The 13,756-nt window shown below is 49.5% G+C and overlaps 1 protein-coding gene across 3 annotated transcripts in view; it reads right to left on the reverse strand.

Moving 5' to 3' along the window:
* NACC2 (NACC family member 2) overlaps positions 1–13,756 on the reverse strand; it is an 83,759-nt gene that overhangs the window by 24,689 nt on the left and 45,314 nt on the right. The gene's annotated exons all lie outside the window — the stretch shown is intronic.

The raw sequence follows: 13,756 nt of genomic DNA on the forward strand, positions 1-13,756 counted from the left end.
ACTCTACACATGGACATCACCAGATAGATGGTCGACACTGAAATCCGACTGATTATATTCTTTGCAGCCAAAGATGGAGAAGCTCTATGCAGTCAGCAAAAACAAGACCAGGAGCTGACTGTGGCTCAGATCATGAACTCCTTATTGCCAAAGGCAGACTTAAATTGAAGAAAACAGGGAAAACCACTAGACCATTCAGGTATGACCTAAATCAAATCCCTTACAATTATACAGTGGAAGTGACAAATAGATTCAAGGGACTAGATCTGATAGACAGAGCGCCTGAAGAACTATGGATGGAAGTTCTTAACACTGTACAGGAGGCAGTGATCAAGACCATCCCCAAGAAAAAGAAATGCAAAAAGGCAAAATGGTTGTCTGAGGAGGCCTTACAAATAGCTGAGAAAAGAAGAGAAGCTAAAGGCAAAGGAGAAAAGGAAAGATATAACCATCTGAATGCAGAGTTCCAAAGAATAGCAAGGAGAGATAAGAAAGTCTTCCTCAGTGATCAATGCAAAGAAACAGAGGAAAACAATAGAATGGGAAAGACTAGAGGTTTCATCAAGAAAATTAGAGATACCAAGGGAACTTTTCATGCAAGATGGGCTCGATAAAGGACAGAAATGGTATGGATCTAATAGAAGCAGAAGCTATTAAGAAGAGGTGGCAAGAATACAGAGAAGAACTGTACAAAAAAGATCTTCACGACCCAGATAATCACGATGGTGTGATCACTCACCCAGAACCAGACATCCTGGAATGTGAAGTCAAGTGGGCCTTAGAAAGCATCACTACGAACAAAGCTAGTGGAGGTGATGGAATTCTAGTTGAGCTATTTCAGATCCTAAAAGATGATGCTGTGAAAGTTTTGCACTCAATATGCCAGCAAGTTTGGAAAACTCAGCAGTGGCCATAGGACTGGAAAAGGTCAGTTTTCATTCCAATCCCAAAGAAAGGCAATGCCAAAGAATGTTCAAACTACTGTACAATTGCACTCAACTCAGTTTAGTTCAGTTCAGTCCAGTTCAGTCGCTCAGTCATGTCTGACTCTTTGTGACCCCATGGACCACAGCACGCCAGGCCTCCCTGTCCATTACCAACTCCTGGAGTATCTCACACGCTAGAAAAGTAATGCTGAAAATTCTCCAAGCAAGGCTTCAACAGTACGTGAACCAAGAATTTCCAGATGTTCAAGCTGGATTTAGAAAAGGCAGAAGAACCAGAGATCAAATTGCCAACATCCACTGGATCATCAAAAAAGCAAGAGAGTTCCAGAAAAACATCTGCTGCTGCTGCTGCTGCTGCTAAGTCGCTTCAGTTGTGTCCGACTCTGTGCAACCCCATAGACGGCAGCCCACCAGGCTCCACCGTCCCTGGGATTATCCAGGCAAGAACACTGGAGTGGGTTGCTATTTCCTTCTCCAGTACATAAAAGTGAAAAGTGAAAGTGAAGTCGCTCAGTCGTGTCCGACTCCCAGCGACCCCATGGACCACAGCCTACCAGGCTCCTCCATCCATGGGATTTTCCAGGCAAGAGTACTGGAGTGAGGTGCCATTGCCTTCTCCAAGAAAAACATCTATTTCTGCTTTAATGACTACACCAAAGCCTTTGACTGTGTGGATCACAACAAACTGCGGAACATTCTGAAAGACATGGGAATATCAGACCACCTTACCTGCCTCATGAGAAATCTGTATGCAGGTCAAGAAACAATAGTTAGAACCAGACATGGAATAATGGACTGGTTCCAAATTGGGAAGGGAGTATTGTCAAGGCTATATATCGTCACCATACTTATTTAACTTATATGTAGAATACATTATGAGAAATGCCGGGCTGGATGAAGCACAAGCTGGAATCAAGATTGATGGGAGAAATATCAATACTCAGATATGCAGATACACCACTCTTATGGAAGAAAATGTAGAAGAACTAAAGAGCCTCTTGATGAAAGTGAAAGAGGAGAGTGAAAAAGTTGGCTTAAAACTCAGCATTCAGAAAAACTAAGATCATGGCATCCGGTCCCATCACTTCATGACAAATAGATGGGGAAATAGTGGAAACAGTGACAGACTTTCTTTTCTTGGGCTCCAAAATCACTGCAGATGGTGAGTGCAGCTATGAAATTAAAAGCTGTTTGCTCCTTGGAAGAAAAGCTATAACAAATCTAGATAGCATATTAAAAAGTAGAGACATCACTTTGCCAACAAATGTCTGTCTAGTCAAAGTTATGGTTTTTCCAGTGGTCATGAATGGATGTGAGAGTTGGACCATAAATAAAGCTGAGTGCTGAAGAACTGATGCTTTTGAACTGCTTTGTTGGAGAAAACTTTTGAGAGTCCCTTGGACTGCAAGGAGATCCAACTAGTCCATCTTAAAGGAAATCAGTTCTGAATATTCATTGGAAGGACTGATGCTGAAGCTGAAGCTCCAATACTTTGGCCACCTGATGTGAAAAACTGACTCAATGGAAAAGACCCTGATGCTGGGAAAGATTGAAGGCAAAAGGAGAAGGGGGTGACAGAGAATGAGATGGTTGGATGGCATCACCAACTCAATGGACATGAGTTTGAGCAAGCTCTGGGAGTTGGTGATGGATAAGGAAGCCTGGCGTTCTGCAGTCCATGGGGTTGCAAAGAGTCGGACAGGACTGAGTGACTGAACTGAACTGAAAAAGCGAAGAAGAATCATAAAGCAAATATGGCAAATTCTTACCAGGTAATGAGTCTGAGGAAAATGTATACAGGAGTTCTTTGTACTTTTCTTGAAATATCTCTGTTAAATTTAAAATGATTTCAAATCAGAAAAAAAAAAAAAATTAAGGGTACACAGAGAATATCACAATGACCATGAGGTAAAGGAAGACTTCTTTAAACATGATATCAAAATTGCCATTGAAAAAAAAAATTGCCATTGAAAAAGAAAAAAAATTAATAAGCTTACTACATCAAAATTATATTAAGAAGATGACAAGTTGTAGAGTGGGAGGGAGAAGCTATTTAAAACTTTTAAACTGACAAAAGAGGCCTATCCCAAGTAGACAGAGCTCCTGAGAAGCTGTGAGAAAAGAACAGACAACTCGCTCTACAAACATGTGGGAAAGGTTTAAATGGGCACTTCACAAAGGAAGGACTTCCCTGGTGGCTCAGATGGTATAGTGTCTGCCTACAGTGTGGGAGACCTGGCTTCGATCCCTGGGTCAGGAAGATCCTCTGGAGAAGGAAATGGCAACCTACTCCAGTCCTCTTGCCTGGAAAATCTCATGGACGGAGAAGCGTAGTAGGCCACAGTCCCTGGGGTCGCAGAGAGTCAGACACGACTGAGCGACTTCACTTCACTTCACAAAGGAAGACGGCCAAACTGCCCAAAGTATGAAAAAGTGCTCAAAGTCATCACTTATTATGGAAATTCCACTTCACTATAAGAGATTCGGGACAACAGATTGCCTGCCAGTGCTCAACATTCACGATGTCCAGCATCTGTTACAAAATTAACAGATACACGAAGAATCACAAAAAAGGGACTTGCCTGGTGATCCAGAGGCTAAGACTCCACACTCCCAATGCAGGGTGACCAGGTTTGATCTCTTCAGGGAACTAGATGCATGCCGCACCTAAGACCCAGCACAGCCAAATTAAAAAAGAAAGAAAGAAAAACAAACCACAGAAAGGAGATCCTAAGGAGGAGAAAAATCGGTAGGCAGAAACAGACTAAGAAATGACAAAGAGGAGGGCGTTAACAGGCAAAGACTTTAAACCAGCTAGAAACACCATCAGAAAATAGTTTTAAAATGTCAAAGCCCAAACTCATGAGGGGAGAAATGTAACATACAAATAAGAACAAAATGGAACCACGAAAAAGATCAGTGACCACGAGGAAATAGCAATGGAAACCCCTCCATCTAAAGCCTAAAGAGAAAAAAGGCTCTACCCTAATAAATAAACAAAGCCTAGGGATCTCAGGGGCAAAAGCATGTTTAATTGGAGTTATGCGGGGAGGGGCACAAGATAATTGAAGGAATTATGGTATAAGTGCACGTGCCCAAAAAGCCCAACAAACTGTAAGCAGAGATAAAAGCAGCCTAAAAAGAAAAGACACAACTTGTAAAGAGACACACAGAGAAAAATGACTTTGATTTCCTGAGGGGGCGGAAAATGCATTTCGGAAAACAAGAGAATGTCTACAGAAAGCAGAAAGTAATAGTCAACCTAGAATTCTATATCCAGCAAAAATACCCTTTAAAAACAAAGGTGACCACTGTATAGTGAAAGTTAATTTCACTGTATATATAAATCATACTTCAATAAGGCAGATTTTTAAAAAGGTGATATAAAAACCTCCTTGTAATTTTTTGGGATTCATCACTAGTCCATCACTGGGACTGTAAGAAATGTTAAAGGAAATTCTTTAAGCAGAAGGAAAATGACACCAGATAGAAACCAATCTGTATCAAGTGTAAAGAACTGGACAAGGTAAACATGTGGGCAAATATAATAGTTTTTTTCATATTTTAAATTTCTTCAAAAGTAAATGAGACATCCACATGAGAAAAATATTCAGAACCTTGACCGTATCTCTGACTTTATACAACAATTAACTCAAAATGGGCCACAGACTATATGTAAAACCCAAAGCCATAAAACATCTAGGAGAAACCATAGCGGGAACATTTTTTATAATTTTGTTAGGTAAAGACTCAAATGCAACACCAAAAGCATGATCTGTAAGATAAATAATTAACCACTTAAACCTCATCAAAAATTTTAAATGTCTAAGAAAGACATTATTAAGAGGAAGAAAAGACAAACTACAGTCTGGTGGAAAATGTTTAGAAATCACATATCCAACAGAGGATTTTCCTCTGGAAGGTATATAGAATACACAATATCAACGATACTCAATATTCCAACCACCCAATAAAAAGAGGACAAAGACTCAAAAAGGCATGGGTATACAGATGGCAAACAAATACACAATCGATATTCCACATCATTAGACATTAGAGAAATACAAATTAAACCTGCAGGGAGACACCATCACAGACCTTGAGGACGACTTAAAAAAAAAGACAAGACAAAGCCAAGTGCTGATGAGAACATGGAGCAACAGGAGCTCTCGCTCTGCTGGCTGTGACGCAGAGACAGAACGATTCCAGACAAGTGTTCGGGCAGTTTCTTACAAAGTTAAACACGTCTTACCATACCACCTATGACCTCACTGCTAGGCTAATTTACCAAATAGAACTGAAAACTGAAGTGTGTGCAAAACCCTTTTTCTTTTTTGCACGTTTGCAGCAGCTCAATTCATAACCACTAAAAACTAGGAAAAAACCACAGGTCCTTCGACTGGCAAATATTGGGTTGGCAAAAAGTTCATTTGCCAAAAAGTTCATTCTTCTTTCTGTAAGATGTTAAACCCACTGTGGGAGTACTACTCAGCAGTTAAAAAACAAACGAACCAAGAACGCACGCAAAAAGAATGAATCTCAAATGCGTTCTGACTCAGAACACCACACACTGTGTGATTCTACTGATGGGACAAAACCAGACCAGAAGCTGCAGGAGTTGGGGGAGAGGAAGAAAAGACTACAATGGGGGCCTCACAGGGATAAGGATATGTGTGAGGGACACTGCTCTGGGTCTTGATTATGGAGGTGATCACATGACTATATGCATTTGTTTAAACTCAGAGAATAATGTGCCCAAGAGAAGAAATTCTACTCTAAATTGTAAAAGTGACTAAAAGTAGGAAAAAACACAACTGGTCATTTCAAGTAAAAACAGTAACATTAATAAAGCTTCCCTGATGGCTCAGCAGGTAAAGAATTCGCCTGCAGTACAGGAGACACAGGAGACTAGGGTTCGATTTTTGGGTCAGGAAGATCCCCTGGAGGAGGGCATGGCAACCCACTTCAGTACTCTTACCTGAAAAATCCCATGGACAGAGGAGCCTGGCAGGCTACAGTCCAAAAGGGCGCAAAGAGTCAGACACGACTGAGCACAAGATTCAAAACTGCCTATGAAGAAGTAAAATATTTTACAATTTCCCAAAGAACTAGAGCAGGTAGAAACACACTGACAGGCTGAGTTCCATGGGAGGGGGGCAATATACCTGAGAAGGTTGATGGGATAAGTCCAAGGTTTGTGCATCAGCTCTACACAACAAAGCATGGTGGGAGTGGAAGCTGACGGCACCTAGCGGTAGAGCTAAAGAGGAACTCTGGGAAAATTCCATCAGGAAGTGGTGAAAAGAGGAGAAAAGAAAATATGACTAATAAAAAACTAATGAGATAACAGATCTGACCTTAACCCCCTTGAAAATTACATTAAATGTAAATGGTCTAAAGACTCCCAATAAAAGATGCTAAGACTGGATAAAAAAGCAGATCTCAACCGTGTGCTCGTATATCATGTGAAATAACTGGGCTGGTGAATCACAAGCTGGAATCAACATTGCCAGGAGAAATATCAACAACCTCAGATGTGTAGACGATACCACTCTAAGGGCAGCAAGTGAAGAGGAACTAAAGAGCCTCTTGAGGAGGAGGCAAGAGAAAAGTGAAAAAGCTGGCTTGAAAGTCAACATTAGAAAAACTAAAACAATGCCATCCAGTCCCATCACTTCATGTCAAATAGAAGCGGAAAAAGAGGAAGCAGTGGCAGATTTTATTTTCGTGGCTCCAGAATCACTGCAGATGATGACTGCAGCCATGAAATTAAAAGACACTTGCTCCTTGGAAGAAAAGCTATCACAAATCTAGACAGCATATTAAAAAGCAGAGACATTACTTTGCCAACAAAGGTCCATCTAGTCAAAGCTACGGTTTTTCTAGTAATCATGTGTAGATGCGAAAGCTGGACTATAAAGAAAGCTGAGTGCCAAAGAATTGATGCTTTTGAACTGTGGTGTTGGAGAAGACTCTTGAGAGTCCCCTGGACTGTACGATCAAACCAGTCAATCCTAAAGGAGATCAACCTTGAGTATTTATTGGAAGGACTGATGCTGAAGCTGAAGTTTCAATACTTTGGCCACCTGATGTGAAGAACCAACTCACTTGAAAAGATCCTGATTCTGGGAAAGATTGAAGGCAAGAGGAGAAGGGGGTGGCAGAGGATGAGACGGTTAAATGGCGTCACTGACCAACAGACATGAGTGAGCAAACTCTGGGAGAAAATGAAGGACAGGAAGGGCTGGTGTGCACGGGGTCACACCCAGACACGACTCAGCGACTGAACAACTGCCACCACAGCCGTGTGCTGCCCACGTGAAATGAGTAAGACACAGGGAGATTAACAGTGTCCTGTCTTGCTGCCTTTTCATCCTGTTCATGGGGCTCTCAAGGCAAGAATACAGAAGTGGTTTGCCATCCTCTTCTCCAGTGGACCACACTTTGTCAGAACTCTCCACCATGACCTGCCCGCCTCGGGTGGTCCTGCATGGCGTGGTTCATAGTCTCACTGAGTTACTGAGATAGTGAAGGAAAGGGAAGCCTGGCGTGCTGCAGTCCATGGGGTCTTAAAGAGTCGGATATGACTTAGCGACTGAACAACAACAACAGATTAACAGGAAAAAGATGAAAAGAGCCAGCAGTGGGACTAAACATAAGAGGTCTGGCGTGGCTATTTTAACATTTACACAGATCAGAAATGGATAAGTTCCATGAAAGATACAAATTACTGTGGTTTGAAGGGGATGAAAGAGAAATCTGGATGGTTCTATACCTCAACTAACAGAAGTGAAGTGAAAGTAAAAGTTGCTCAGTGGTGTTCGTTCGACTCTTTGCAACCCCATGGACTATACAGTCCATGGAATTCTGCAGGCCAGGATACTGGAGTGGGTGGCCTTTCCCTTCTCCAGGGGATCTTCCCAACCCAGCAATCGAAGCAGGGTCTCCTGCATTGCAGGCAGATTCTTTACCAGCTGAGTATGAAAACTGCAGGCCCAAGTGGGTTCACTGGGGAAAGAGCGCTTAGGACAGAAATAACGTCAAACTTAAACTCTTACAGAAAATAAACGAGAAAGGACCTTAGTGTATCATCCTACAAAACCAGCAAAGACACTACAGGCAGACCCCGGATAATTAGCCTTCATAAATGCAAAATTCCTTAAGAAGGTACTAGCAAATTAAATACAGCAATATACAAAATGATAACACATAAAATATCAATAATTTCAGATATGCAGATGACACCACCCTTATGGCAGAAAGTGAAGAGGAACTAAAAAGCCTCTTGATGAAGGTGAAAGAGGAGAGTGAAAAAGTTGGCTTAAAGCTCAACATTCAGAAAACAAAGATCATGGCATCTGGTCCCATCACTTCATGGGAAATAGATGGGGAAACAGTGGAAACAGTGTCAGACTTCATTTTTTGGGCTCCAAAATCACTGCAGATGGTGACTGCAGCCATGAAATTAAAAGAGGCTTACTCCTTGGAAGGAAAGTTATGACCAACCTAGATAGCATATTCAAAAGCAGAGACATTACTTCGCCAACAAAGGTTCGTCTAGTCAAGGCTATGGTTTTTCCTGTGGTCACATATGGATGTAAGAGTTGGACTGTGAAGAAAGCTGAGAGCCGAAGAATTGATGCTTTTGAACTGTGGTGTTGGAGAAGACTCTTGAGAGTCCCTTGGACTGCAAGGAGATCCAACCAGTCCATTCTGAAGGAGATCAGCCCTGGGATTTCTTTGGAAGGAATGATGCTAAAGCTGAAACTCCAGTACTTTGGCCACCTCATGCGAAGAGTTGACACATTGGAAAAGACTCTGATGCTGGGACGGATTGGGGGCAGGAGGAGAAGGGGACGAGAGAGGATGAGATGGCTGGATGGCATCACTGACTCGATGGACGTGAGTCTGAGTGAAGTCCGGGAGTTGGTGATGGACAGGGAGGCCTGGCGTGCTGCGATTCATGGGGTCTCAAAGAGTCGGACACGACTGAGCGACTGAACTGACTGACTGACTGAACGACCAAGTGGGGTTATCCCAGGAATACAAGGGTGGTTCAACATTTAAAAACTAACTGATGCAATACACCACATCAATAAATTAACCAGAAAACCCAACCATTTCAACAGACGGACAAAAACGTAGTCCCACTTATACAAGGACATCCACGGCAGCGTGATGAGAAAAGCCGCACACAACCGCCATTGGTGGCAGGTCCATGGCGTGGGAGAACGACCCAGCAGCTACGAGGCCCAGGCACCCACACTCGGAACCACAGGGATGAATGGATCTCAACACGCGGTAAGTGAAAGAAGTCAAGAGTAAGAGACTCCGTTCTGTGCGATCCCCCTTGCGCAGCAGCGACGGTGACCGGAAGCTAGTGTGTGGTGGCCGGGGCTGGGGTAGGGGCGATCTGGGTCAACTTTGAGGGGAGCAAACTGTCGCATAAGCTTGACTGTGCTGCTTGTCGAATCACAGTGACCAGCCTCATCATCTGTACGCTGGAAACTGGCACGTTTTATTTTGTGTAAACACTTAACATAAACAGAAAGTGGGAAGGGTAAGGCAGTCTCAGAGTCTTTCTGCTGATGCTACATCTAGACTGGAGTGCGGACAGCTTGATGGGTTAGGTGACGGACAAACGTCTCCAGAGGACAGAAAACAGATCCCAGGCTGCCTGCAGCTGGCGGTGGGGGTGCAGTACCCGCAAAGAGGTGTGAGCGTCCCCAGACTGACGGACACGTCCTCTCTGACTGTGCTAACGGCCCCACAGCAGATCTCAAATGGGTACATTTCATACCTGTGTCACTGGGGTAAATAAGTCACATCTCAATAAAACTGGTTTAAGAAGAAATCTCAGGGCATTGGGTGGTGAGGGTTAAATGGGACACTGCAGGGGGCCGGGGAGGCCACCCCTGGAAGCCCTCAGGGGCCAGTCCCAGATGACACTGGGGTGGTGGCCGGCCCTCGGGGCAGCCTTTGGGGGCCAGTGTCAGATGATACTGGGGGTGGTGGCCGGCCCTCGGGGCAGCCTTTGGGGGCCAGTCCCAGATGACACTGGGGTGGTGGCCGGCCCTCGGGGCAGCCTTTGGGGGCCAGTCCCAGATGACACCGGGGTGCTGGCTGGCCCTCGGGGCAGCCTTTGGGGGCCAGTCTCAGATGACACTGGGGTGCTGGCCGGCCCTTGGGGCAGCCTTTGGGGCGCACAATGGGACAGCCATCTGGTGCTGGCCCCTCTCTTACCTGACCTGACAGGATGTTACCTCAAAAGAGAGAGGACCCCCCGACCCGGGCAGGGCCCCCCACCCTAGACAGGCTGGGGCTTTTGCTGCACTTTCATGGGGTGATACCCCGCCCCCAGGCCAGGAGGCAGTGTGGGGGCTCGGCAGGGGGCCTGCAGAACCAACCCGTCTCTCCCTTCTCAGTGGGACCCCCCAAGCGAGCGCCCGTGGGCTCTGAGCTGCAGGTGGGAGCAGTGATCACCAGGCAGCCGGGGGGTCCTGCTGGAGGGAAGCCCCTCTGTGTAGAGAGGTGGATATCGCAGGCTTGGCCCCCTCAGCTGTAAGATGGGTTAGTGGCCACGCTGACCTTCAGAACCTGGGAACAGACATGGAGCCGTGAGCCAGCACCCACTCCTGAGCACCGCCATGTCCACCCTGTGTCCAGGTATGGGGATGGCAGGCAGACCTGGAGGAGAAGCAGAGCCACACTGGCCCACCAGCAGCGTCCACACGCATCTGCAGGACACCCTGAGGCAGTCCCCGCCGGGGAAAGGGTTAACGTGGAAGCACGTGGCCGGTGCATAAATACCCAGGCACCCGGGTCTCAATGCCCACAGGGAGCACCCCTGCCTGCTGACCCAACACCTGCGCAGTGAGGGTGGGGTGGGCCTGCAGGCCAGAAGGTGGCCAGACCGCAGAGAACAGGGGAGGGGCCCAGGGCGGCCTGGGTCCCCATCTGTGGCTCATCCCCCACCTCTCTGTGTCCCCCGATGGGGATGTGGATGAACCAACCAGGGCATCTCCCTGATAGACAGCGGTGCAGGACCTGCCCAGGATGGAGGAGACACACGGGCTGGGAACAGGAACCCAGAGGGGGCTGCTGGAGAACTGAGATGCATTTGCTCATCTGTAACGCTCCATTCCTCGACTTCTACAGCAGGGGGCCCAGCGAGCAGGGGCTGCCAGTAGCTCTTCATGGGGCTGAGGCTGGGGCTTCGGTCTCTGGCTCCTTCACGGCCCTGCACGCAGGGTGCTGGTCAGAAGACCCCTGAAGGTCACTCAGACCACCCTCTCCCTTGGCCAGGAGGGAGAAGAGACTCCAGAGAGCCCGAAAGCCCCAAGAGTTCACTTTTGAACACTCCAGATTCCACCAGCTTGGAGCCCTGCCTGCCTTTGTCCGGATGCCAGGAGAGGGGCATCTGGCTATCGAGCGGCCCGTGGCGGGTGTGAGGACATCGCCCACCCAGACTCGGCCAGTGCGCAGCGGGAGCCTGGGGTCCAGGAAGCCAGCACCCAAGGAGCAGCCTGCCACTGGGGACGGGCCCTCTCTGCCTGTCCGGCCCCCGTGGACCCTCCCCCACAACCCTCTTCCCAGTGAGCCCGACACCCAGCGATGCCAGCCACGTCACTGCCGATAACCTAGATTTTAACCAAGAAATCACACCCCCACCCTCCCTGCCCCACTTATGGGCTCATCGAGGAGAACACCCAGTCCGGAGCCTCGCAGGTCAGCTGGAGGCAGGGCCGGTCCCAGGCCCACTGTCCCTCCAGTCTCCCAGCTTGCCATCACCACCCTGTCCACCTTCAACACCCCCAGGGGCCTGGGGTAAGGGGCTCCAGGGGCCGCAGGACACAGGCACACAGGACTTGCTGAGCCGTGCCCACCCCGGAGGACTTGGCGTGTGGTCTTGGTGGGAGAGGGGCTGGGGAGAGGGCCCCGGCACAGTCAAGGCCGTGGGGCAGCTCGGTCTCCCAAGCCCTCCCCGGGCTGTCCACAGCCACTGTCGCTGGCCCTCTTGGAAAGTCCCAGATCACAGGAGACGGCCGGGCTTGTGCACCCAGAGCAGCAGGTGCCCCCAGACGAGCTACCGCCCTGCCCGCACACCAGCACCCCCCTCAGCACCCTGTCCCGTCTCTCCCTGTCTCCGCCTCGTCAATGCCTGAGGCTGCACGGCGGGGTGGACTGAGCGGGGAAGACCCTGGGGAGGCAGCTGTACCAGGCCCCCTCCTGGTTTGGCATCGCCCCTCCAAGGACCACAGGCAGGCAGCCCCGGCCCTGGGCCCTCACAGGTTTGGCCCTGACCCCTCCGCTGAGCCCTGTCCTGCTGCCAGCATTTGTGGTGGTGGGGGGCGGTCATGAGAGGCTGCACATCCCGGGGAAGGGGCTTGGGAGCCACCCCAGCTCCCTCTGGGCACCGCCTGGGGACTGCTGGGGCAGGAGTGGGCAGAGGGAGCCTGAGCCTGTGGGTTTCCTGGGGTCAGGAACACCAAGCCCTACTCTCCACCAGGAAGAGGAAAACCCTGTCCAGATAGAGGCGGTCTGTGTGCTAGCATCCTGCAGAACTCACACAAACATGACAAAAACGTGTTCAAATAAAGTACTGCACTCCAGGGAAGACGACACCCGAGCCCACGGGAGCTGTCCAGGGCACCGCCACCCCTGCAGCTCTGAAAGAGGCCCCGGGAGGGGCCCAGGTGGGCCAGACCAGAGCCGAGACCCAGCCACCCCGTCCTCGGCCGCTGGGGACTGGCTGTCCCAAGGGCCTGAGTTGGCCGGTGCTCCCGGCTCCCCGTCCCTGTCCCCCCAGGACCGATGGACCTGTGCCTGCCTGGAGGTGGAGGAATGGAAGGCGGCGGGCAGGGCGGAGGGGGAGCGGACAGCCTTGGCCCCGTCGGGGCGTGAGGGCACGGGCAGTCTCAGGGGAGGAGAGAGTCTCCGAAGTGCTCCTGGGCGGTCACTCCCCACGGGCACCAAGCTTCCGGCCAGCCAGTCACTGGACTCGGGCCCCGCATGCAAATCAGGCCAGGCGGCAGGCTAGACACACAGCCAGTCTTCGGGGAACGTGGAAGGCAGAGGGGGACACAACCCGGGGCCCCGATGGTGGGACCCTCCACCCACGAATCCTGAACCCTCTCTGGGGGCCGTGGGGCAGTTTACAGGCAGCACCAGGCGTCTCAAGTCAGGGTGTGCCGGCTTTATGATCCCAAAGGCGGGAGCCCTTCCAAAACAAGAGCGGGACGCACTCGTTGCACTCAGGAGGCACTTTCTGAGCAGCCCCGGAGTGCTGGCCACGACTGGGAGGCGCCAAGGACGCTCTGGCCTCGAGGCAAAAGCACATGGGAGGGGCAAAGGGCGGAGGTCAAAGGTGACAGAGATGGATCTGAGGGGGCAACCTCACTGACGGGGCCACTGAGGCCTCAAGCAGGCGAGGGGCCAGCCGGGGCTGCACGGTGCCCTGCGAGCCCTTGGGTAGGTCCCTGGTCCCCCAAGGCCCACAGTCATTTTCACCCGTCCAGAGAGCCCGGGTCCTGGCCCATGCGCTCCGCTGCAGCTTAACTGTTCCAGGGCCTCCCATCTCACCCAGGGTCGACTTTGTATAAAGTCCTCAGCTAAGGCCTTGCAAGAGGGACCCGATTCCTGCTTGAGCCTCAGGGTCAGCTCCCCCCAGCTCGTCTGGTCTGAGCTGGGACTGACCCTTGCACGTCTCTGGGACGTGCCCATCTCCCCACCAGGCTGTGAGGCCACGGGTTAAGGCCTGGTCAGCCTCAGTGCCCACACGGGAGGTGCCTGGAGGGCCCCAGCCATAC

Source organism: Bos indicus x Bos taurus, chromosome 11, assembly GCF_003369695.1.
Source record: "Bos indicus x Bos taurus breed Angus x Brahman F1 hybrid chromosome 11, Bos_hybrid_MaternalHap_v2.0, whole genome shotgun sequence".
NCBI classification, from domain to species: Eukaryota; Metazoa; Chordata; class Mammalia; order Artiodactyla; family Bovidae; genus Bos; species Bos indicus x Bos taurus.